Below are 26,064 nucleotides of genomic sequence, written 5' to 3' on the forward strand. Positions count from 1 at the left end.
GAACACGGTCTGCGCTCTTTAATGGGGAGGTTCAGCTTTAATATGTTGTTATAGAATGGACACTTCTTAACAACTTTTCAGTTGGTCTTCATTTTTTATTGTTTTTTAAATATTTGCTTCCCTCTTCTGACTCTTTGCAGCTTTCAAAAGGGGGTCACTGACCCCGGCAGCCAAAAATCTATTGTTCTGTGAGGCTACAATTTCATTGCTACTGTTACTTTGTATTACTTATCTTTCTATTCAGATCCCCTCCTATTCATATTCCAGTTCCTCACCCCTGCCTAGTCGCTAGGGTAATTTGGACCCTAGCAACCATATAGCTGCTACTATTCCAAACTGCAGAGTGGCTGAATATAAAGCTATGTCATTTGAAAACCACAAATAAAAAAATGAAGACCAAATGCAAATTGTTTCGGAATAGAACTTTCTACAACATACGATAAGTTAATTTAAAGGGGAACAATCCCTTTAATGCCATTTACTGGGCTACGTCAGCCTTACTCAATCTTATTACATAAAGAGACTCATCTACTAACACCAAATAAAAACTGCTCAGTTGGACACATATCTGGTGCAGCATAGTATTCCAGCATTATTGGGCAATCTTGTGCTTCCCAGGAGGTACGAGCCATGCCAGTAGGTACAAGCCATGCCAGGAGGTAGGAGCCATGCCAGTAGGTAGGAGCCATGCCAGTAGGTAGGAGCCATGCCAGTAGGTACAAGCCATGCCAGGAGGTAGGAGCCGTGCCAGTAGGTAGGAGCCATGCCAGTAGGTACAAGCCATGCCAGGAGGTAGGAGCCATGCCAGTAGGTAGGAGCCATGCCAGTAGGTAGGAGCCATGCCAGGAGGTACGAGCCATGCCAGGAGGTACGAGCCATGCCAGTAGGTACGAGCCATGCCAGGAGGTATGAGTCATGCCAGGAGGTAAGAGCCATGCCAGGAGGTAGGAGCCATGCCAGGAGGTAGGAGCCATGCCAGGAGGTACGAGCCATGCCAGTAGGTACGAGCCATGCCAGGAGGTACGAGCCATACCAGGAGGTACGAGTCATGCCAGGAGGTACGAGCCATGCCAGTAGGTAGGAGCCATGCCAGGAGGTACGAGCCATGCCAGGAGGTAGGAGCCATGCCAGTAGGTACGAGCCATGCCAGGAGGTACGAGCCATGCCAGTAGGTACGAGCCATGCCAGGAGGTAGGAGCCATGCCAGGAGGTAGGAGCCATGCCAATAGGTACGAGCCATGCCAGTAGGTACGAGCCATGCCAGGAGGTAGGAGCCATGCCAGGAGGTAGGAGCCATGCCAGTAGGTACGAGCCATGCCAGGAGGTAGGAGCCATGCCAGTAGGTAGGAGCCATGCCAGGAGGTAGGAGCCATGCCAATAGGTAGGAGCCATGCCAGTAGGTACGAGCCATGCCAGGAGGTACGAGCCATGCCAGGAGGTACGAGCCATGCCAGTTGGTACGAGCCGTGCCAGTTGGTATGAGCCATGCCAGTTGGTACGAGCCGTGCCAGGAGGTACGAGCCATGCCAGTTGGTACGAGCCGTGCCAGTTGGTATGAGCCATGCCAGGAGGTAGGAGCCATGCCAGGAGGTACGAGCCATGCCAGAGCACTTGGACAAAACTTGCTGCTCTTTATTAACACACAGGTAGCCATAAGTGGGTATCATGAGGGTGGGGCATGGGGGTTCACTAATGCCCTTCCACGGTGCAATGTTACACAGGCTCAGTGTGTAAAAGGGGCCCTGTTCTTACCTGATTGCCAATGCTGGGTACAGGGCTCCTTGTGCAATAGGGGCGCTGGTGCATCACATACACAGAATCATACCCAGTGCCAAGGCCAGTAAGTAGTGTGACCAGAGCCAATTCACTAGTGCAGGGCTGCTCAGCTGGGGGCCACTGGTTGCTTTTGGCCCCTGATCTACCCAAGGGCTCCATTCACTCCATCAGTTCAATATGATCTTCTCCCAGGAACAGGGGCAGAGCCGATCCTCTCCCGGTGTGTAATGCATTGCACTAGTGCAGCGGCTCTCAACCTGTGGGGCGGGACCCCTTTGGGGGTCGAATGGCCCTTTCACAGGGGTCGCCTAAGGCCATCGGAAAATACATATTTCCGATGGTCTTAGGAATAATTTTATGGTTGGGGGTCACCACAACATGAGGAACTGTATTAAAGGGTCACGGCATTAGGAAGGTTGGGAACCGCTGGTGTAGTGAATCCTGTGCTCTGCTTCATTATACACCTACTCACTACTGCATCCTACACCTACTCACTAATGTACCCCACACCTACTCACTAATGTACCCCACACCTACTCACTAATGTACCCCACACCTACTCACTAATGTACCCTACACCTACTCACTAATGTACCCTACACCTACTCACTACTGCATCCTACACCTACTCACTAATGTACCCCACACCTACTCACTAATGTACCCCACACCTACTCACTAATGTACCCCACACCTACTCACTAATGTACCCTACACCTACTCACTAATGTACCCCACACCTACTCACTAATGTATCCTACACCTACTCACTAATGTACCCTACACCTACTCACTACTGCATCCTACACCTACTCACTAATGTACCCCACACCTACTCACTAATGTATCCTACACCTACTCACTAATGTACCCTACACCTACTCACTACTGCATCCTACACCTACTCACTAATGTATCCTACACCTACTCACTAATGTACCCTACACCTACTCACTACTGCATCCTACACCTACTCACTAATGTACCCCACACCTACTCACTAATGTATCCTACACCTACTCACTAATGTACCCTACACCTACTCACTACTGCATCCTACACCTACTCACTAATGTACCCCACACCTACTCACTAATGTATCATACACCTACTCACTACTGCATCCTACACCTACTCACTAATGTATCCTACACCTACTCACTAATGTACCCTACACCTACTCACTACTGCATCCTACACCTACTCACTACTGCATCCTACACCTTCTCATAAATGTATCCTACACCTACTCACTAATGTACCCTACACCTACTCACTAATGTACCCTATGCTTATTCACTAATGTACCCTACACCTACTCACTAATGTACCCTACACCTACTCACTAATGTACCCTACACCCAGGGGTCAACCGTGAGGCCAGACCCCCACATGTTTCTCTTCTAACCCTTTCACCGCCGGGTTGCACCGCCTCACGCTGGCCTGGGAAATAGATTGGGATAGATATTTAACTGAAACACTGTATAGTGGAATAATAAAGTGTCAGCTCCTTTTCCCTAGCCCTGGGGCTTTATTGATATATATATATATGTGCTGCAGATATAGAGCTGGGGGCTAATAACCTGCGCTTGTGGGCACAGCAGTAGGAACACGGTCTGCGCTCTTTAATGGGGAGGTTCAGCTTTAATATGTTGTTATAGAATGGACACTTCTTAACAACTTTTCAGTTGGTCTTCATTTTTTATTGTTTTTTAAATATTTGCTTCCCTCTTCTGACTCTTTGCAGCTTTCAAAAGGGGGTCACTGACCCCGGCAGCCAAAAATCTATTGTTCTGTGAGGCTACAATTTCATTGCTACTGTTACTTTGTATTACTTATCTTTCTATTCAGATCCCCTCCTATTCATATTCCAGTTCCTCACCCCTGCCTAGTCGCTAGGGTAATTTGGACCCTAGCAACCATATAGCTGCTACTATTCCAAACTGCAGAGTGGCTGAATATAAAGCTATGTCATTTGAAAACCACAAATAAAAAAATGAAGACCAAATGCAAATTGTTTCGGAATAGAACTTTCTACAACATACGATAAGTTAATTTAAAGGGGAACAATCCCTTTAATGCCATTTACTGGGCTACGTCAGCCTTACTCAATCTTATTACATAAAGAGACTCATCTACTAACACCAAATAAAAACTGCTCAGTTGGACACATATCTGGTGCAGCATAGTATTCCAGCATTATTGGGCAATCTTGTGCTTCCCAGGAGGTACGAGCCATGCCAGTAGGTACAAGCCATGCCAGGAGGTAGGAGCCATGCCAGTAGGTAGGAGCCATGCCAGTAGGTAGGAGCCATGCCAGTAGGTACAAGCCATGCCAGGAGGTAGGAGCCGTGCCAGTAGGTAGGAGCCATGCCAGTAGGTACAAGCCATGCCAGGAGGTAGGAGCCATGCCAGTAGGTAGGAGCCATGCCAGTAGGTAGGAGCCATGCCAGGAGGTACGAGCCATGCCAGTAGGTACGAGCCATGCCAGGAGGTACGAGCCATGCCAATAGGTACGAGCCATGCCAGGAGGTACGAGCCATGCCAGGAGGTATGAGTCATGCCAGGAGGTAAGAGCCATGCCAGGAGGTAGGAGCCATGCCAGGAGGTAGGAGCCATGCCAGGAGGTACGAGCCATGCCAGTAGGTACGAGCCATGCCAGGAGGTACGAGCCATGCCAGGAGGTACGAGCCATGCCAGGAGGTACGAGTCATGCCAGGAGGTACGAGCCATGCCAGTAGGTAGGAGCCATGCCAGGAGGTACGAGCCATGCCAGGAGGTAGGAGCCATGCCAGTAGGTACGAGCCATGCCAGGAGGTACGAGCCATGCCAGGAGGTACAAGCCATGCCAGTAGGTAGGAGCCATGCCAGTAGGTAGGAGCCATGCCAGTAGGTAGGAGCCATGCCAGTAGGTACAAGCCATGCCAGGAGGTAGGAGCCGTGCCAGTAGGTAGGAGCCATGCCAGTAGGTACAAGCCATGCCAGGAGGTAGGAGCCATGCCAGTAGGTAGGAGCCATGCCAGTAGGTAGGAGCCATGCCAGGAGGTACGAGCCATGCCAGTAGGTACGAGCCATGCCAGGAGGTACGAGCCATGCCAATAGGTACGAGCCATGCCAGGAGGTACGAGCCATGCCAGGAGGTATGAGTCATGCCAGGAGGTAAGAGCCATGCCAGGAGGTAGGAGCCATGCCAGGAGGTAGGAGCCATGCCAGGAGGTACGAGCCATGCCAGTAGGTACGAGCCATGCCAGGAGGTACGAGCCATGCCAGGAGGTACGAGTCATGCCAGGAGGTACGAGCCATGCCAGTAGGTAGGAGCCATGCCAGGAGGTACGAGCCATGCCAGGAGGTAGGAGCCATGCCAGTAGGTACGAGCCATGCCAGGAGGTACGAGCCATGCCAGGAGGTACGAGCCATGCCAGGAGGTATGAGTCATGCCAGGAGGTACGAGCCATGCCAGGAGGTACGAGTCATGCCAGGAGGTACGAGCCATGCCAGTAGGTACGAGCCATGCCAGGAGGTAGGAGCCATGCCAGGAGGTAGGAGCCATGCCAATAGGTACGAGCCATGCCAGGAGGTAGGAGCCATGCCAGGAGGTAGGAGCCATGCCAGTAGGTACGAGCCATGCCAGGAGGTAGGAGCCATGCCAGTAGGTAGGAGCCATGCCAGGAGGTAGGAGCCATGCCAGTAGGTAGGAGCCATGCCAGTAGGTACGAGCCATGCCAGGAGGTACGAGCCATGCCAGGAGGTACGAGCCATGCCAGGAGGTAGGAGCCATGCCAGGAGGTAGGAGCCATGCCAGTTGGTACGAGCCGTGCCAGTTGGTATGAGCCGTGCCAGTTGGTACGAGCCGTGCCAGGAGGTACGAGCCGTGCCAGTTGGTACGAGCCGTGCCAGTTGGTATGAGCCGTGCCAGTTGGTATGAGCCGTGCCAGGAGGTAGGAGCCATGCCAGGAGGTACGAGCCATGCCAGAGCACTTGGACAAAACTTGCTGCTCTTTATTAACACACAGGTAGCCATAAGTGGGTATCATGAGGGTGGGGCATGGGGGTTCACTAATGCCCTTCCACGGTGCAATGTTACACAGGCTCAGTGTGTAAAAGGGGCCCTGTTCTTACCTGATTGCCAATGCTGGGTACAGGGCTCCCTGTGCAATAGGGGCGCTGGTGCATCACATACACAGAATCATACCCAGTGCCAAGGCCAGTAAGTAGTGTGACCAGAGCCAATTCACTAGTGCAGGGCTGCTCAGCTGGGGGCCACTGGTTGCTTTTGGCCCCTGATCTACCCAAGGGCTCCATTCACTCCATCAGTTCAATATGATCTTCTCCCAGGAACAGGGGCAGAGCCGATCCTCTCCCGGTGTGTAATGCATTGCACTAGTGCAGCGGCTCTCAACCTGTGGGGCGGGACCCCTTTGGGGGTCGAATGGCCCTTTCACAGGGGTCGCCTAAGGCCATCGGAAAATACATATTTCCGATGGTCTTAGGAATAATTTTATGGTTGGGGGTCACCACAACATGAGGAACTGTATTAAAGGGTCACGGCATTAGGAAGGTTGGGAACCGCTGGTGTAGTGAATCCTGTGCTCTGCTTCATTATACACCTACTCACTACTGCATCCTACACCTACTCACTAATGTACCCCACACCTACTCACTAATGTACCCCACACCTACTCACTAATGTACCCCACACCTACTCACTAATGTACCCTACACCTACTCACTAATGTACCCCACACCTACTCACTAATGTACCCTACACCTACTCACTAATGTACCCCACACCTACTCACTAATGTACCCTACACCTACTCACTAATGTACCCCACACCTACTCACTAATGTACCCCACACCTACTCACTAATGTACCCCACACCTACTCACTAATGTACCCTACACCTACTCACTAATGTACCCTACACCTACTCACTACTGCATCCTACACCTACTCACTAATGTACCCCACACCTACTCACTAATGTACCCCACACCTACTCACTAATGTACCCTACACCTACTCACTAATGTACCCCACACCTACTCACTAATGTATCCTACACCTACTCACTAATGTACCCTACACCTACTCACTAATGTACCCCACACCTACTCACTAATGTACCCTACACCTACTCACTAATGTACCCTACACCTACTCACTAATGTACCCTACACCTACTCACTAATGTACCCTACACCTACTCACTAATGTACCCTACACCTACTCACTACTGCATCCTACACCTACTCACTAATGTACCCCACACCTACTCACTAATGTACCCCACACCTACTCACTAATGTACCCTACACCTACTCACTAATGTACCCCACACCTACTCACTAATGTACCCTACACCTACTCACTAATGTACCCTACACCTACTCACTAATGTACCCCACACCTACTCACTAATGTACCCTACACCTACTCACTAATGTACCCTACACCTACTCACTAATGTACCCTACACCTACTCACTACTGCATCCTACACCTACTCACTAATGTACCCTACACCTACTCACTAATGTACCCTACACCTACTCACTAATGTACCCTACACCTACTCACTAATGTACCCTACACCTACTCACTAATGTACCCTACACCTACTCACTAATGTACCCTACACCTACTCACTACTGCATCCTACACCTACTCACTAATGTATCCTACACCTACTCACTAATGTACCCCACACCTACTCACTAATGTACCCTACACCTACTCACTAATGTACCCTACACCTACTCACTACTGCATCCTACACCTACTCACTAATGTATCCTACACCTACTCACTAATGTACCCCACACCTACTCACTAATGTATCCTACACCTACTCACTAATGTACCCCACACCTACTCACTAATGTACCCTACACCTACTCACTAATGTACCCTACACCTACTCACTACTGCATCCTACACCTACTCACTAATGTACCCTACACCTACTCACTAATGTACCCCACACCTACTCACTAATGTATCCTACACCTACTCACTAATGTACCCTACACCTACTCACTACTGCATCCTACACCTACTCACTACTGCATCCTACACCTACTCACTACTGCATCCTACACCTTCTCATAAATGTATCCTACACCTACTCACTAATGTACCCTACACCTACTCACTACTGCATCCTACACCTACTCACTACTGCATCCTACACCTTCTCATAAATGTATCCTACACCTACTCACTAATGTACCCTACACCTACTCACTAATGTACCCTATGCTTATTCACTAATGTACCCTACACCTACTCACTAATGTACCCTACACCTACTCACTAATGTACCCTACACCTACTCACTAATGTACCCTACACCTACTCACTAATGTACCCTATGCTTATTCACTAATGTACCCTATGCTTATTCACTAATGTACCCCACACCTACTCACTACTGCATCCTACACCTACTCACTAATGTATCCTACACCTACTCACTACTGCATCCTACACCTACTCACTAATGTATCCTACACCTACTCACTACTGCATCCTACACCTACTCACTAATGTATCCTACACCTACTCACTACTGCATCCTACACCTACTCACTAATGTATCCTACACCTACTCATTAACGTACCCTACACCTACTCACTAATGTATCCTACACCTTCTCATTAATGTATCCCACACCTACTCACAAGTGTATCCTACACCTACTCATTAATGTATCCTACACCTACTCATTAATGTATCCTACACCTACTCATTAATGTATCCTACACCTACTCACCAATGTACCCTACACCTACTCACTAATGTATCCTACACCGTCTCATTAATGTATCCCACACCTACTCACAAGTGTATCCTACACCTACTCACTAGTGTATGCTACACCTACTCATTAATGTATCCTACACCTACTCATTAATGTATCCTACACCTACTCACTAATGTATCCTACACCTACTCACTAGTGTATCCTACACCTACTCATTAATGTATCCTACACCTACTCACTAATGTATCCTACACCTACTCACTAATGTATCCTACACCTACTCACTAATGTACCCTACACCTACTCATTAATGTACCCTACACCTACTCACTAATGTATCCTACACCTACTCACTAATGTACCCTACACCTACTCATTAATGTACCCTACACCTACTCACTACTGCATCCTACACCTACTCACTAATGTATCCTACACCTTCTCATTAATGTATCCCACACCTACTCACAAGTGTATCCTACGCCTACTCACTAATGTACCCTACACCTACTCATTAATCTACCCTACACCTACTCACTACTGCATCCTACACCTACTCACTAATGTATCCTACACCTTCTCATTAATGTATCCTACACCTTCTCATTAATGTATCCTACACCTACTCACTACTGCATCCTACACCTACTCACTAATGTATCCTACACCTTCTCATTAATGTATCCTACACCTACTCACTACTGCATCCTACACCTACTCACTAATGTATCCTACACCTACTCACTAATGTATCCTACACCTACTCACTAATGTATCCTACACCTACTCACTAATGTACCCTACACCTTCTCATTAATGTATCCTACACCTACTCACTAATGTATCCTACACCTACTCACTAATGTATCCTACACCTACTCACTAATGTATCCTACACCTTCTCATTAATGTATCCTACACCTTCTCATTAATGTATCCTACACCTACTCACTACTGCATCCTACACCTACTCACTAATGTATCCTACACCTACTCACTAATGTATCCTACACCTTCTCATTAATGTATCCTACACCTTCTCATTAATGTATCCTACACCTACTCACTAATGTATCCTACACCTACTCACTAATGTATCCTACACCTACTCACTACTGCATCCTACACCTACTCACTAATGTATCCTACACCTACTCACTAATGTATCCTACACCTACTCACTAATGTATCCTACACCTTCTCATTAATGTATCCTACACCTTCTCATTAATGTATCCTACACCTACTCACTACTGCATCCTACACCTACTCACTAATGTATCCTACACCTTCTCATTAATGTATCCTACACCTACTCACTACTGCATCCTACACCTACTCACTAATGTATCCTACACCTACTCACTAATGTACCCTACACCTACTCATTAATCTACCCTACACCTACTCACTACTGCATCCTACACCTACTCACTAATGTATCCTACACCTACTCACTAATGTATCCTACACCTACTCACTAATGTATCCTACACCTACTCACTAATGTACCCTACACCTACTCACTAATGTATCCTACACCTACTCACTAATGTATCCTACACCTACTCACTAATGTATCCTACACCTACTCACTAATGTACCCTACACCTACTCACTAATGTACCCTACACCTACTCACTAATGTACCCTACACCTACTCACTAATGTATCCTACACCTTCTCATTAATGTATCCCACACCTACTCACTAGTGTATCCTACGCCTACTCACTACTGCATCCTACACCTACTCACTAATGTATCCTACACCTACTCACTAATGTACCCTACACCTACTCACTACTGCATCCTACACCTACTCACTAATGTATCCTACACCTACTCACTAATGTATCCTACACCTACTCACTAATGTACCCTATGCTTATTCACTAGTACATGCCATGCATAGCCTCCTACATTCATGGGCCCCCCTGCAACCGCAGGGTCTGCTTCCTCCCTGTCGCTAGTACATCCCATGCGCAGCCTATTGACCAGTGTGCCCAGTGTAGAGCTCATTCACTAGTGCATACACTCAGCACTATATTCAGGTCTGGACCAATAGCCACCCCCTTCCCAAGCTAATCAGCAGATGTGCCAAAAGCCGTGGGCTGGGGGATCTTTGTTTAAAGTTGTACTGAAACTAACAAACTACTCATCAAAATATTATTGTATATTAAAAGTTTCCTTTTGTAAGTAATTACTTGTCAGTTACAGCTTCTAATGCTACTGGACTCCTGCTGCACAAATATGGCCGACCCCTCATAGAGGAACATGGGGGATCAGACAGGGAATGTAACAGCACTGGGCAAATACTTTTTAGACAAAATTAAAATTAGTGTGCAAAAACAACTGTTTTAATTAATAAATGGAAAAAAGTTTACTTTCTGTGTCAGTATCTCTTTAAGCACTATTTTTGTCTGTTTAGGCCCCACGGGGGGTGCCGCAGTTGGCACGGACCCTTGGGTACCTATACATAGATCCCTCCATACATTCATACCCTAAAGGCATCATCTTCACAAAAACTGGGAATTAAGTGCAATTTTACTTATCCATCCATTGTACAATGTACTTGCTATTCAAAGCAGAGTCTGCCTGGCTACATATATCCTCTGCACTGCTGATTTTTTGAACTCATCTGTATTTACCCCTGGCGGGGATGTAGCAAGGTGCATGGCTAGGTTTTAATGGGGCACGGTCAGGGCGAGAAGGGGTATATTGTGGGGTATATGCAGTTTATCTGGACAAAGCCTCTGCAGAAATAGGAGCCTACTCATCTGGGATAGGAGTCCTGCCCCCTATCTATTAGGCCTTGCTAAACCCACCTTCCTAGGAAACCCAACTTCAAGGAAATTTCTTTGTAGAGTGGAAATTGGCACAGACTAAAACAGCAAGGTTTCAAGTCCACATTGACCCTTTATTAAGTAAACCCATTGTGTGTCCCCTCTCATTATAGTTGGATACACAGCGCCACCTTGTGGTCATTTCCGAATTACAAAAAGTTCCAATTACACTACGTTTCAAGAGACAGATGCCCACTTACCGGCAGCCACATCTCCTCACTGCCGCACCCATAACCTGAAACAAATACACAGAGATATTTCACTTTAATATATTGAAAACATCATATTCCTTATTCATTCCATTGGGCATCAAGGTTATCATTCTCCTAATTAACTACCCCCCCCCCAGCAAAGCAGTCTAACTACATCAATAATTTGGAACTTCAATTGATTTACCCTATGTTTGCCCTCAATAAAATGTCCTGAAACAGCCTGTTCCATTGGCTGATTTGTGTTCCCTAATACGATGGCAGCCATTCACTTTGTTTGACCCATGTATAGCTTGCCAGGCGGGCATCTGTTCACATACACTGAAAATTTAGTAGCCCATGTGAAGTATTTGTATAGGTGTCTCGTTCTGTGAATGATACACATACCCGTGCCACAAGTACAGGTACAGCTCAGAAAGGTGCCATTTGTTTGTGGGGTTCAGGTACTTTGCCCCAAAGATCTTCTTGAGCCTATTAACAAAGACCCCAAATGAATTCCTATTTCTATAAGCCAGGGGTCCTCCAACTTCTGAACCAAGGGGCCGTATCAAGGGCCCCTCAGTCTGCTGGGGGGTCGGACCGCCATCACCACCCCCCTCTGTTCATCCATCCACCCTCCCGTCTCCAGTGCTCTGATCGCCTGTCCGTCCACCCTCCCACTGAGTCCTACCTGTTCCAGTTCGGCATCCATCCTCCCTCTCAGCGCCCCCATCCCACTCCCCACTGAGTCCTCTATCTCCGTTGCCAGGGGTGAGGAAGCAGCGGGGACCGGGTAAATTCCCCTGGAGGCCCGGATCCGGCCCACGGGACAATGTTTAAAATGGTAGAGATTTAGGGACTTACACTGATCCAAAGGAGCGGATCTTCTCCTGGGGTGGGCGATATCAGACTAATTAAAACAGGGGTCGATGGGGTCCCAGTTCCGATGGAAAAATCTAAGCTACCTGATCGAGATCTGACCAACTTCAAGCCAGATGTTGGTCAGGGAGGCCCGTCGGTGGTGCCCATACACTTGCAGATAAGCAGCCGAATCGATCTGAATCAGCGGCTGAAGTGTACACACACAAGTTTAATACTTGGTCCAAGTAAAGATTCTCTGCTATAGCCCCCCCCCCATCCCCATGTTTCTTTCAGCGTTTAAAATGTATTCAACACTTCATTAACCTTTCTTTTACTTCTCACATCATCTGAAAGGATCCATTTAATTCTAGTAACCAGAGATCTGGGTAGGGATTTCTTTACTGGCATTGGATGGAAGAGTCATAACGGGGCAATGTATTTCCATCTGTGGATTTTATGTACAGATCAGATCAAATTCAAATTACCACTTACCTTATATATTTTTGTGTCTAGGAAATTAATCTCCTGAGAAAAGAATTTCATAGTTGAACCGTGAGCTCATTTTTGGGGTCCCCCCTGGCTCCATCCATACAGCAAAACTATTGTCTATAAAACAAAGCCAACATTTACAATAACAAATATACAAAGGGATTGTATATACATATACTTCTTTAAAAGATGCTATATATATATATATATATATATATATATATATATATTTATAATCGCTCCATAGAAAGCACTCACAGCTTGTAGATAAGTATAAAAACTCTTATTAATTCTCCATATCTATGCGTTTCGACCCACTGGGGATCGTCATCAGGATGTATATATATATATATATATATTTGGACCTTTTTCTTTGTTGTAATAAATTTGTGATTTTTTGCAAAGTCCCTGTGTGTGCGGCCCATTGTCTGTATACAAATTGTTTTTGCCAGCACCTTGGGCGGTTGAACTCTTTTAGGGTGTGCTCCAGCTGGTTCTGTATATATATATTTGCATAGTATGGGGCCACATTGGACCCCATAGCTGTGCCCTTGACTTGTAAACAAAACTCACCTTGAGAAAGGAAATATTAATAATAATATAATACCATTTTCAGACACTGTATGGCAACATTTTGGGCTCCATCCAGGGCCTCATCCTCTTTTCGGACCGCCTTCACGCTCCCGTTACGTGGGATGAAGGTATCCACACCACAAGTGGCAAGGAGGGCACCAACAACTCTTGTCGCTTTTCTCAAATAATCCCCAGTGACTTGGATACCTTACCTGCACCTACAGGTCAATAACTATTCACCTCTATCCCAGGCTCAGCAAAAACGATTTGGAACCATGTGACTCAGGAGGAGGAGCATCAAGGGAAGCCCTATAGGACCCAGTACTATGGGACCCCATCTCCTTGGCTGGAAAGGACCCACCTTATGTAATTACAAAGGAACTATATGGAATAACCTACCTCAGGGGGGCCCAGCCATTGGTCTCTGTGCTGCTGAAGGGTGTGGCCTTTATAAAGGTGCAATAACATAAGAAACCCTGCTTGCTGGAGGTGCCTGGGACTAAGGGTGGAAGAGATATGAAAGCTTCCCTGACAACAACAAACAAAACCACTGAGCCGTTAAAATAAATAATGAGGACTGATGTTCCGCAGCAACAGAAAATAATGCGTCACAAGTTCAGCATGTTTAAACATGAAATATTACAAAAGGGGATCATTATGGGATGGCAGTATCCATGTATCTCCTACCCTACTGCATTGTGTATACCACTGTGTATACATAGTCATGCCCTGGATGCACATTTATATGAGTATTTACTGCCCGCCTAGGTACTGAGCTCCGCCGCACTGTATTCACGGGGAAAGGGACAGTGGGACACATAGACCTGAGCCCCAGCTGCAAAGTGCCAGGTAGGGTGGAAAGTACTATGGGGGTTTGCACCCTCCCCTTCATTTTTTAAATGCCCCCATAGACATATAAATACCCTCCTGGACATAACATTCTGCATGATCTCCTACTGCCCCCTTGTGGCAGTTTCTTTCTTAGCAGCAGCTTGAGGCATGTTATTGCACTACTACCCCAGCTGGTATAACTTAGACACGGTCAGGTCAGACTGCCAACAACTCTTACATACCACTCAGATGGGCCCTTGCATACTGTTGGAGAAAGGGTTAACCACACTGTATCTGCACCATTAAAGGAGACATATATAAAAATTAAGAATGTACCAGTGAATTATACTGTGAATGTGCAGGGGGCCCGCCGGCTCTCAGTACACGGCACTGTAGGATAGGAACCAATCAGAAGCTAGGCTGACCTGATAGGGAACTGAAGCCTCTCACATCAAACTTTTTGTCAGGACCAGCTGGGATTCAAACTCTGCTGTGTATATTTCTGGGACTGCGTACTTACCTACTTAGGGCTGGTCCTATGTACCTGTTGTATTCCTGCTCCCTTTGCTCTGCCCACCTCATTAGCCCCATGTGCCACTAATTATGCTATTAAGTTCCTTTATGAGCCTGCCCTTGGCCATTGCTCTTGGCTTGGTCATTAATCTTACGGCTAATGCCCAACGTAGAGTATGTATCGTATTTTCGGCAAGCCGAATACGCTATGTACGCTTTAAAATCCTCCTACCTGTGAATGCATTGAATACATTTGGGTGCAGGCCTATATCCGCCAAAAACGTGAGACTTTGCATTTTCCGCGAATATAGGCTACATGTGGCTGCACCCAATCAAAGCATTCAGGCACAGGTAGGAGGATTTTTACGCGTATTTATGTTATTGTAGGCAATTGGTTTTTGGCTACACATGCTACATGCGGCATTAGCCTACTAGCCGAGATCTTGCCGTCCTGATCTGGTTCCTAGTCCTTACCTGCTTCTTGTTCTGTGCCTGGTTCCTGTACTCCTGTGCCCCTCCTAGCTCTGTTCTTGTGGATCTCCTGGTTTTGACTGTGGCCTGCTCTTTGCTTGCAGCTGCCTGTCCTGACTACCGGCCCAATGACTCCATTTCAGCCTGCCGATTGCTCCCGTCACTGGCCTGTAAACAGTATTTGTTTATAGTTTTACCTTGCACCAGCTGCTGTTCTGTTATTTCTGTTACCTTGCATTCATGTAATCACGGCTTCACGGCTCGGTTCTGCCATTCACAGGTACCCCGGGTTTCCCACTACACAGACTCCCATCCGATGCTTCTCTTTTACTCAAAACATATTCATCGTTTGGCACAATAGGTACAATGGCTTCCTGAAAATGAAGAACACGTTACACAAAACATTTCAGCTTAGATCTTTTTTATTCCAGACTCACATGTCTCAACCCAATGGAAAGATCACACACACACTTGAAAGGCAAATGGGATACGAACCTTCAACTGAGGATTAATTTGTCATTTGAACTTCTTAAAGCTTTTCAACTGAGACCGTATGAAAAGATCCACCCCAGGGTGTGGAACTTATGGTAAAGGCACTGTAACAGATATTAACCCCTATGGGGTAACAACCAGAAAGTTTCTTTCACAGTAGTTCTCACACCATAGTGGTGAACATTAATTTGAGCTCACAGTGGGGTATTAAACCAGGAATCTCCTATCCCTGAGCCTGGCCGATTGGGTCCCTATACTGGCTAGCAGTGGCACCGCAGGGTACTAACCCTTACTGGTCTCCTCGTTGGAGCCTCTGGCTGCTCTACTAACTACCCGGATCCTGCCTCTCCCTCCCACAGTGACCTATTATAAAATGAGAGAGCAAATCATCTTCCCTCTTTATGGACTGGGGAAACCTGACCCCCCCCCCCCCCCCCCCCCCGGCCAAGAACCCTCCTACATTATAATTAGTATTGCACTGCATTCATTGCACAGTTAGCCCTTATAACTCTTACCTCACCCTAGGAACTGAGATTAGATTTATATGAACCAGCCCAGTTTATTAAAGACCAGTGCTACTCTCCCATATATACCTGTCCCATATATATCAGGGCCGGAACTAGGGGTAGGCAGAAGAGGCAGGGGGCGCCAGGCATCAGCCTCTCTTGCCTACCCCTAGTCCTTCTTCTTTGCCATTGCCCCTGCCACTTGTCATTAGTGGCGGGGGCAATGACCTATCACATCGCGCACCCCATTCCCCCCTGTGCGCCAAAGCAGTGGGGGGGGGGGGAGGCGTGGCGGCCTGGTTGCCTAGGGCGTCGGGTCTGCTTGGCCCGCCCCTGATACCTATACTAATGAACAAATGCAGGTCAGGCTATAGGGTTGGGCAGAAAGAATATTTACCCTCTCCCCCAGCAAATCAGAAAAGCCTTGGGGTTTGAGGTTGTTAAAATAAGTAGAAATATAACAGTGTGGGCACAGTACAGGTGTGGGACCTGTTGTACAGAATGCTTAGGATTTCGGGTTTTCTACATAAGGGGTCTTTCCGTAAGTTGGATCTCTACACCTGAAGTCTACTAACAAATCATTTAACCATGAAATAAACCCAATAGGGCTGTTCTGCCCCAATAAGGGGTAATTATATCTTAGTTGGGATCAAGTACAGGTACTGTTTTATTATTACAGAGAAAAGGGAATCATTTAACCATTAAATAAACCCAATAGGGCTGTTCTGCCCCAATAAGGGGTAATTATATCTTAGTTGGGATCAAGTACAGGTACTGTTTTATTATTACAGAGAAAAGGGAATCATTTAACCATGAAATAAACCCAATAGGGCTGTTCTGCCCCAATAAGGGGTAATTATATCTTAGTTGGGATCAAGTACAGGTACTGTTTTATTATTACAGAGAAAAGGGAATCATTTAACTATTAAATAAACCCAATAGGGCTGTTCTGCCCCAATAAGGGGTAATTATATCTTAGTTGGATCAAGTACAGGTACTGTTTTATTATTACAGAGAAAAGGGAATCATTTAACTATTAAATAAACCCAATAGGGCTGTTCTGCCCCAATAAGGGGTAATTATATCTTAGTTGGATCAAGTACAGGTACTGTATTATTATTACAAACAAAAGGGAATCATTTTTTAAAATTATGATTATTTGTTTAAAATGGAGCCTATGGGAGATGGCCTTCCCATAATTCAGAATCGTCACTACAATTCCCCGGGATTCAGCTGCTGTTATTGGTCCTTTAGACCGATTCAACAGCTTATCTGCCCGTGTATGAGCACCCCAGACGAGACTACCCAAACAACATCAGGCCTAAATTAGGGCAGATCTCAATCGGCAGGTTTGATTTTCCATTGGATCAGGGACTGCGTTGGCTTGATGCGGTCCCTGAACCAGCAATTCGATTGTTTTTCCCTAGGGCCAAACTGTTAGTCTTCTTGCATTCCTGCTCCAAGGACCCCCGACTCCTATTCTATTGGCTCCTTCCAGCTAAACTGTCGGACTGTTTGCAGTGAGAGGTTCTACCTTACTAGTCAGTACTTAGCACCACTGCTGCTCTGTGCGTATCTCTGCACCATAAAGGGGCTTCCCACTGTCTCCCCCACTCTCTATTACAGCGCTGCAATGGGCCTATATACCATTACCCCAACCATTAATAAATATCCTGTATCACTGCTACTCCTGAGTAACTCAAGGGAGCTCTGGAGGGCACAGACTTACTGGTGTCTATGGACGAGGTTTGATATTTACTGGTCAGGGTACCAGTACTACAGTTCCGCTCAGTAGAAACCTTTGCAGTTTGTGTGCCTTTCCCTAAGTAATGTCTAACAATGTCCACTGGGGGGCGCTGTATGTCTCAGGCTGGGCTGCTGGGGGCACAGTGCATTTAGGGCATGGGGCTAATGGCCAGTGGGCTTCTGCTTATGACAGGTTAAATCTTTCCACTTTCAGTAAAAAGCACATTTGTATTTGTTGAAGGGTAATATTTCCCACAGGAGGCCGGGGCTTCCTTCTTCCAACTCTTTAATACACTCTCTCCCAGAGACCTATATACAGCTGTCTTTATGGGGTACAATTTAGCTCAACTGCCCCGTGCCCCACAGAAACTGTAGGCAGGAGGTGTGAGGGCAACAGTGGGATTTTTTTTTTTTTTAACAATGAGGGTTTATTACACGAGTCGGTACATATGAATGGTTGTGTTTACACCCAGAATGTACAAAGCATCTTGTGGTCACGAGTGGGATGAAACCTATAATTTACCGCCCTGCTCAAACAATGTACTTGTGTTTCTTACATCAACCCGGGATATGTGTTGGGATTATTTAGAACTAAACAAAAAACAAATTAATACTAAGGTGCATGAAAGAATAAGCATTCTGTGTAGTGCAATAGGTCAACTCTGGGGGTCACTTATCAGGTGGGGGGAGAATGCACCTTGGGGTTCGAGAGGTATAGGGATATTCATGGTTAAAAAGATGGACACTGTAGGGCAAGATGAAGTCAGCAGGGCGAGATGGAGACAGTAGGGCAAGATGGAGACAGTAGGGCAATATGAATACAGCAGGGCGAGATGGAGACAGTAGGGCAAGATGGAGACAGTAGAGCAATATGAATACAGCAGGGTGAGATGGAGACAGTAGGGCAAGATGGAGACAGTAGGGCAAGATGGAGACAGTAGTACAAGATGGAGACAGCAGGGCAAGATGGAGACACTAGGGTAAAAGGAAGACACAAGGGCAAGATGGAGACAGTAGGGTAAGATGTGGATACACTAGGGTAAGAGGAAGACACAAGGGCGAGATGGAGACAGTAGGATTAAATATTGATGGTTAGACAAGAGAGACACTAGGACAAGATAGAGACTGCAGGGCGAGATGGAGACACTAGGGCGAGAGGAAGACAGCAGGATCAAATATTGATGGTTAGACAAGAGAGGCACTAGCACATGATGGAGACAGTAGGACAAGATGGAGACAGTAGGACAAGATGGAGACAGTAGGACAAGATGGAGATACTAGGACAAGATGGAGACACTAGGACAAGATGGAGACAGTAGGACAAGATGGAGACAGCAGGGCAAGATGGAGACACTAGGACAAGATGGAGACAACAGGGCGAGAGGAAAACACAAGGGCGAGATGGAGACAGCAAGATTATATATTGATGGTTAGACAAGAAAGGCACTAGGACAAGATGGAGACAGCAGGGCGAGATGGAGACAGTAGGGCAAGATGGAGACAGTAGGGCAAGATGGAGACAGTAGGACAAGATGGGGACAGTAGGACAAGATGGAGACAGTAGGGCAAGATGGAGACAACAGGGCGAGAGGAAAACACAAGGGCGAGATGGAGACAGCAAGATTATATATTGATGGTTAGACAATAAAGGCACTAGGACAAGATGGAGACAGTAGGACAAGATGGAGACAGCAGGGCAAGATGGAGACACTAGGACAAGATGGAGACAACAGGGCGAGAGGAAAACACAAGGGCGAGATGGAGACAGCAAGATTATATATTGATGGTTAGACAATAAAGGCACTAGGACAAGATGGAGACAGCAGGGCGAGATGGAGACAGTAGGGCGAGATGGAGACAGTAGCGCAAGAGGAAGACAATAGGATTAAATATTGATGTTTAGACAAGAGGGACACTAGGACAAGATGGAGACACTAGGGCGAGAGGAAGACAGCAGGATTAAATATTGATGGTTAGACAAGAGACACTAGCACAAGGTGGAGACAGCAGGATTAAATATTGGTCTTTAGATAAGAGAGATAGTGGGGCAAGTAGGACAGAATGGAGACACAAGGGCATGGTGGTGACAGTTGCACAAGAAGCTCAAGATAGTGAGCTAATTGAGCAAGATGGAGACTATACAGTGAGATGGAGACAGTAGGCCATGGTGGTGACAATAAGGAAAGATTAATGCAGATTTTATCAGGCTTTAATTTTCAAGTTAACACAACTCCCAGCACCTGGCAACAGCCAAATCCTGAGGGCAATACGTCAGAGTGTTTTTTCTTCTGGGGCCACCACTATAGGCCGCTTTTATGTTGCTGGGAAATGGTCTTTGTGGGGCCCTGTAGAATTGATAGGGCCCTAAGCAAACCCTTCCAGTTCTATAGGGATGTTTTTTTCACTCTATATTATTTGATTCTAGAATTTCTCAGGAACAGCAAGTCCATGGGGGTCATTTAGGGTAAATGTAAGGGCCCCGAGTATGGCACCAAGGAACTGCTGGAGGGAATTAACTGTAATGTTTGCTTGTTTTAGAGGAATGTGCTAGTGTGACTTTAAGTACCTACCTGGGGCAAATACCTCAAAATATCCCATTGCCCTCCCCCAGTGCTTTTACCTGGTACAAGTATATTAGGAATGCTCTGGGAAAAGCAGCACTACATTAGGGGGTAACAAGAGCTCTTGGGGTCCATTTACTTTTATTCAGACATAGGGGCAGATAAACTTGCTTCCATGAATGTCTTACATTTACTACAAAGTGTGAACTGAGAAAGTCCGTAAGTTTTATATGGTGAATTGTTGGATTTGGATTTTTAGCCATTTTGTCGCATGGGGTCATATTTACTTTCAACGAATGTCTGACATTTACTTTAAAATGCCAACTGAAAAAGTCTGCAGGGGAAACTGCAACTTTTTCAAATTGTTGCCCCAAAAACAAGAATTTTCGCACAAAAACCGGTGTCAAAAATCCAAAACCTCCAACGCTTCGAGGCAAAAGAAGGAAAGGGACATCCGCCATTGACGTCTACACGATCTCAGCAAGTTTCAGCCTGCGAATTGTCAGATTCGGATTTTTAGCCGTTTGGACGCATCGTAAATCTAGAAAAAGTGGCGACTTTTAGCACTAAAAATGTTGGATTTGGATTTTTAGCCATTTTGACACATAGGGGCAGATTTACTAACTCTAGCCAAATTTTTTATAAAAATTACAAATGTTAAACTCATTTCGATGAATGTCTGAAATTTCCTTAAAAATGCCAACTGAACGTCTGCAGGGGAAACTGCAACTTTTTCAAATTGTTGCCCCAAAAACAAGAATTTTCGCACAAAAACCAGTGTCAAAAATCCAAAACCTCCAACGTTTCGAGGCAAAAGAAGGAAAGGGACATCCGCCATTGACGTCTACACGATCTCAGCAAGTTTCAGCCGGCGAATTGTCAGATTCGGAATTTTAGCCGTTTGGACGCATCGTAAATCTAGAAAAAGTGGCGACTTTTAGCACTAAAAATGTTGGATTTGGATTTTTAGCCATTTTGACACATAGGGGCAGATTTACTAACTCTAGCCAAATTTTTTATAAAAATTACAAATGTTAAACTCATTTCGATGAATGTCTGAAATTTCCTTAAAAATGCCAACTGAACGTCTGCAGGGGAAACTGCAACTTTTTCAAATTGTTGCCCCAAAAACAGGAATTTTCGCACAAAAACCAGTGTCAAAAATCCAAAACCTCCAACGTTTCGAGGCAAAAGAAGGAAAGGGACATCCGCCATTGACGTCTACACGATCTCAGCAAGTTTCAGCCGGCGAATTGTCAGATTCGGATTTTTAGCCATTTGGACGCATTGTAAATCTAGAAAAAGTGGCGACTTTTAGCACTAAAAATCAGCAATTACTCAGAAATTTAATTTTTTTTGTTGATTTCTGATTATTTCTGTTTTTGTTCTGCAGTTCCCAGGTCTGTAACTGAACCTGCTCCGTGGTTGCTAGGAATTAGGTTTGCGCCAAAATCCTAAAAATCACGTGACTTTTGTCACAAACACAGAAGCCGAAAATTTTTCACCGCGGACATGGTTCAATTTAACCCTTCTGTAGCCTTATTTGCATAGGCAATATATTATGGGTTCAGTATTTGGCCAACAAAGGATTCAGGGTTCTACCAAATCCCAAAATAGTGGATTTGGTGCATTTTAGGAATGAATTACCCTTGTAACCAGGCAACAGCATGGGGGGGGGCTATAATGAATAAAAACAGAGATAAAGAAAAGTGTATCTAGGGGGCTGATTTACTAATCCACGAATCCGAATGAGAAAAATTCGGATTGAAAAACGAACATTTTGCGACTTTTTCGTATTTTTCCGTCACCGTTACGACTTTTTCGTAACCGTTGCGACTTGCGCGAATTGTCGCAACTTTTTCATAGCCATTATGACTTTCGTGAATTGTCGCGACTTTTTCATAGCCATTACGACATTCACGAATTGTCGCAACTTTTTCATAGCCATTAAGACTTTCGCGAATTGTCGCAAAATACCGATCATTACGAAAAAAAGGCATTAGGACTCTTTTCAGACGTTCGTGGATTAGTAAATGTGCCCCTAGGGTTTCATCAGACGTTTTGTGATGACATAATGGCACAATTCTGCGCCTATGGACCCTGGAGCGAGCGACGCCTACGGAGGTTCCCCTACGCCTGTTCCCCCTGCACGACTGTTATTCATCAAGTCCAAAAATGCGGCTGGAATGGTCCTTCTGCCTCTGGGCTGTGTAGTCTCAGTGTCACTGGTACAGAGGGAAATTCCTTCCCCACAGATAGAATGAGCCCCGGCGCGTATCCCACTAAATAACCCCGTATGGAAACTTTCACCTAAATATCTGGAAACCGAGCAATATTCCCTTTCATATTGGAAATAGCACCGAACATTACTTTCCTTTAAAGGACACGGGATGGAGTAGGTGTACGCCACGCATGTGGTTGGTATGCGCTCTAGTGCATGGCAACGCAGTATATCTGTCTAAAATTAGCACTAAATGCAGAACAAAAAGAAAAAAAAACATTTTTTTGATGCTGGTCCCGCAGGTAGAGACAAGTAGTAAAGCAAATAAAAAGGCACCCAAGGCTTCTGTAAGAAGGTGCTCTTCTGACCAATTCGGCAGCTTATCTGCCCCGTATGGGCACCACTGACAGGCCAACCCGACTGATATCTGACCTAAAATTGGGCAGAACTCGATCCAGCAGATTTGATTTTCTGTCGGATCAGGGAGCACATTGGCTTGTTCATGTGGCCCCAATCTGGCGGCGCCTACGCAGAGGAACCCACGCGCTCCAGTCAGGCCCTGTGAGAAAAAGAAATAAATGTTGTGAGTGGTTCCTTGCCCAGCGCTGGCTCCCTGGGGGGAAATATATAATTGGACGTGTTTTCCCGCCAGTATTCTTGTATATCTGGTATAGGGGTTCTACATACAGCGGCACCATCCCGCCCTCCTAACTTCATAAATCAACAACCAAATTTCACCGGCCCTTGGCACAAAAAAGGTTGGGGACCACTGCTCTAGAGAATCAAGTAAATCACTAGGGATGCACCGAATCCAGGATTCGCTTAGGTATTCGGCCTTTTTTGGCACGGTTTGGTTTCGGCCCAATCCACGGTCCTGGCGGACCCAATCCTAATTAGCATATGTTAATTAGCATTGGGAAGGGTTAAATGTTAGGGGGGGAAATTTTTTTTTCCACGCACTGAGCGTGGGATGATTTTTAGCCCTTCCCGGTACGGATTCAGTACGGTACTTGGCCAAATCCGTCGGGGTGGGATCGGTGCGTCCCTATAAATCACCCAGCCATCCCTTCATACCTGGGGTTATTACTAGCGGCAGCAACGGGCACGGCGCTTATATACAGGTCACGTGACATCGGAGCTTTCAAGGTGAGGCTCGTGAGGGCTGGACTAGCTGTCTGGCTGGAGTCATGGTTGCCACCTGGCCGGTAATAACGGTGCTTCATGCCAATGTGACTTATAGGGAAAAATAGGAAGGCCGTATTTTTTTTTCTAGAAAAGGTGGGAACCCTAAGTGAAATGCCCCACCAAACCTCTCAGGGCTGCACCCCCCACCCACCCAGGGTTGCCGCACCCACCCTCTCAGGGCTGCCCCACCAAAAATCACAGATGCCCCACCCACCCTTTTAGGGCAGTGACACTCGGCATACGTGGCGCTGCGATTTGCCGAAGTCGTCTTGAGAGGAAACTTTTGGCGACTTTGGCAAGTCGCGGCACCGTGTATGTCATCCCACCGGCGATTTACATTCCAGCCAGTGGGACGGCATACACAGTGGGCCCTGGGAGGGTGGGTGGGGCAGCTGTGATTTTTGAGAACCCAATACTCCCAGTGGCCCCATTAACCCTGTCAGTGCTGCCCCACCCAATACTCCCAGTGGCCCCATTAACCCTGTCAGTGCTGCCCCACCCAATACTCCCAGTGGCCCCATTAACCCTCTCAGTGCTGCCCCACCCAATACTCCCAGTGGCCCCATTAACCCTCTCAGTGCTGCCCCACCCAATACTCCCAGTGGCCCCATTAACCCTGTCAGTGCTGCCCCACCCAATACTACCAGTGGCCCCATTAACCCTGTCAGTGCTGCCCCACCCAATACTCCCAGTGGCCCCATTAACCCTGTCAGTGCTGCCCCACCCAATACTACCAGTGGCCCCATTAACCCTCTCAGTGCTGCCCCACCCAATACTCCCAGTGGCCCCATTAACCCTCTCAGGGCTGCCCCACCCAATACTCCCAGTGCCCCATTAACCCTGTCAGTGCTGCCCCACCCAATACTCCCAGTGCCCCATTAACCCTGTCAGTGCTGCCCCACCCAATACTCCCAGTGCCCCATTAACCCTGTCAGTGCTGCCCCACCCAATACTCCCAGTGCCCCATTAACCCTGTCAGTGCTGCCCCACCCAATACTCCCAGTGCCCCATTAACCCTGTCAGTGCTGCCCCACCCAATACTCCCAGTGGCCCCATTAACCCTGTCAGTGCTGCCCCACCCAATACTCCCAGTGGCCCCATTAACCCTGTCAGTGCTGCCCCACCCAATACTCCCAGTGGCCCCATTAACCCTCTCAGTGCTGCCCCACCCAATACTCCCAGTGGCCCCATTAACCCTCTCAGTGCTGCCCCACCCAATACTCCCAGTGGCCCCATTAACCCTCTCAGTGCTGCCCCACCCAATACTCCCAGTGGCCCATTAACCCTGTCAGTACTGCCCCACCCAATACTACCAGTGGCCCCATTAACCCTGTCAGTGCTGCCCCACCCAATACTCCCAGTGGCCCCATTAACCCTGTCAGTGCTGCCCCACCCAATACTCCCAGTGGCCCCATTAACCCTGTCAGTGCTGCCCCACCCAATACTACCAGTGGCCCCATTAACCCTCTCAGTGCTGCCCCACCCAATACTCCCAGTGGCCCCATTAACCCTCTCAGGGCTGCCCCACCCAATACTCCCAGTGCCCCATTAACCCTGTCAGTGCTGCCCCACCCAATACTCCCAGTGCCCCATTAACCCTGTCAGTGCTGCCCCACCCAATACTCCCAGTGCCCCATTAACCCTGTCAGTGCTGCCCCACCCAAAACTCCCAGTGGCCCCATTAACCCTGTCAGTGCTGCCCCACCCAATACTCCCAGTGGCCCCATTAACCCTGTCAGTGCTGCCCCACCCAATACTACCAGTGGCCCCATTAACCCTGTCAGTGCTGCCCCACCCAATACTCCCAGTGGCCCCATTAACCCTGTCAGTGCTGCCCCACCCAATACTCCCAGTGGCCCCATTAACCCTGTCAGTGCTGCCCCACCCAATACTACCAGTGGCCCCATTAACCCTGTCAGTGCTGCCCCACCCAATACTCCCAGTGCCCCATTAACCCTGTCAGTGCTGCCCCACCCAATACTCCCAGTGGCCCCATTAACCCTGTCAGTGCTGCCCCACCCAATACTCCCAGTGGCCC

General features: G+C 47.1%; 1 long non-coding RNA gene across 2 annotated transcripts; it reads right to left on the reverse strand.

Annotated features, from left to right (window-relative positions):
* Positions 1-3,136: 3,136 nt before the first annotated feature.
* LOC101733363 lies at positions 3,137-24,192 on the reverse strand. Of its 2 annotated transcripts, XR_004221439.1 has the most exons (7): positions 23,916-24,192; positions 23,274-23,400; positions 15,547-15,689; positions 15,319-15,483; positions 12,931-13,044; positions 11,590-11,624; positions 3,137-3,219 (listed from the first exon to the last, which is right to left on the reverse strand). It is a non-coding gene; the product is annotated as an uncharacterized LOC101733363 (long non-coding RNA). The 2 variants fall into 2 exon arrangements; XR_004221438.1 differs by having other exon boundaries at positions 15,319-15,689.
* Positions 24,193-26,064: the final 1,872 nt, after the last annotated feature.

Source organism: Xenopus tropicalis, chromosome 2 (genome assembly GCF_000004195.4).
Source record: "Xenopus tropicalis strain Nigerian chromosome 2, UCB_Xtro_10.0, whole genome shotgun sequence".
Taxonomy (NCBI): Eukaryota; Metazoa; Chordata; class Amphibia; order Anura; family Pipidae; genus Xenopus; species Xenopus tropicalis.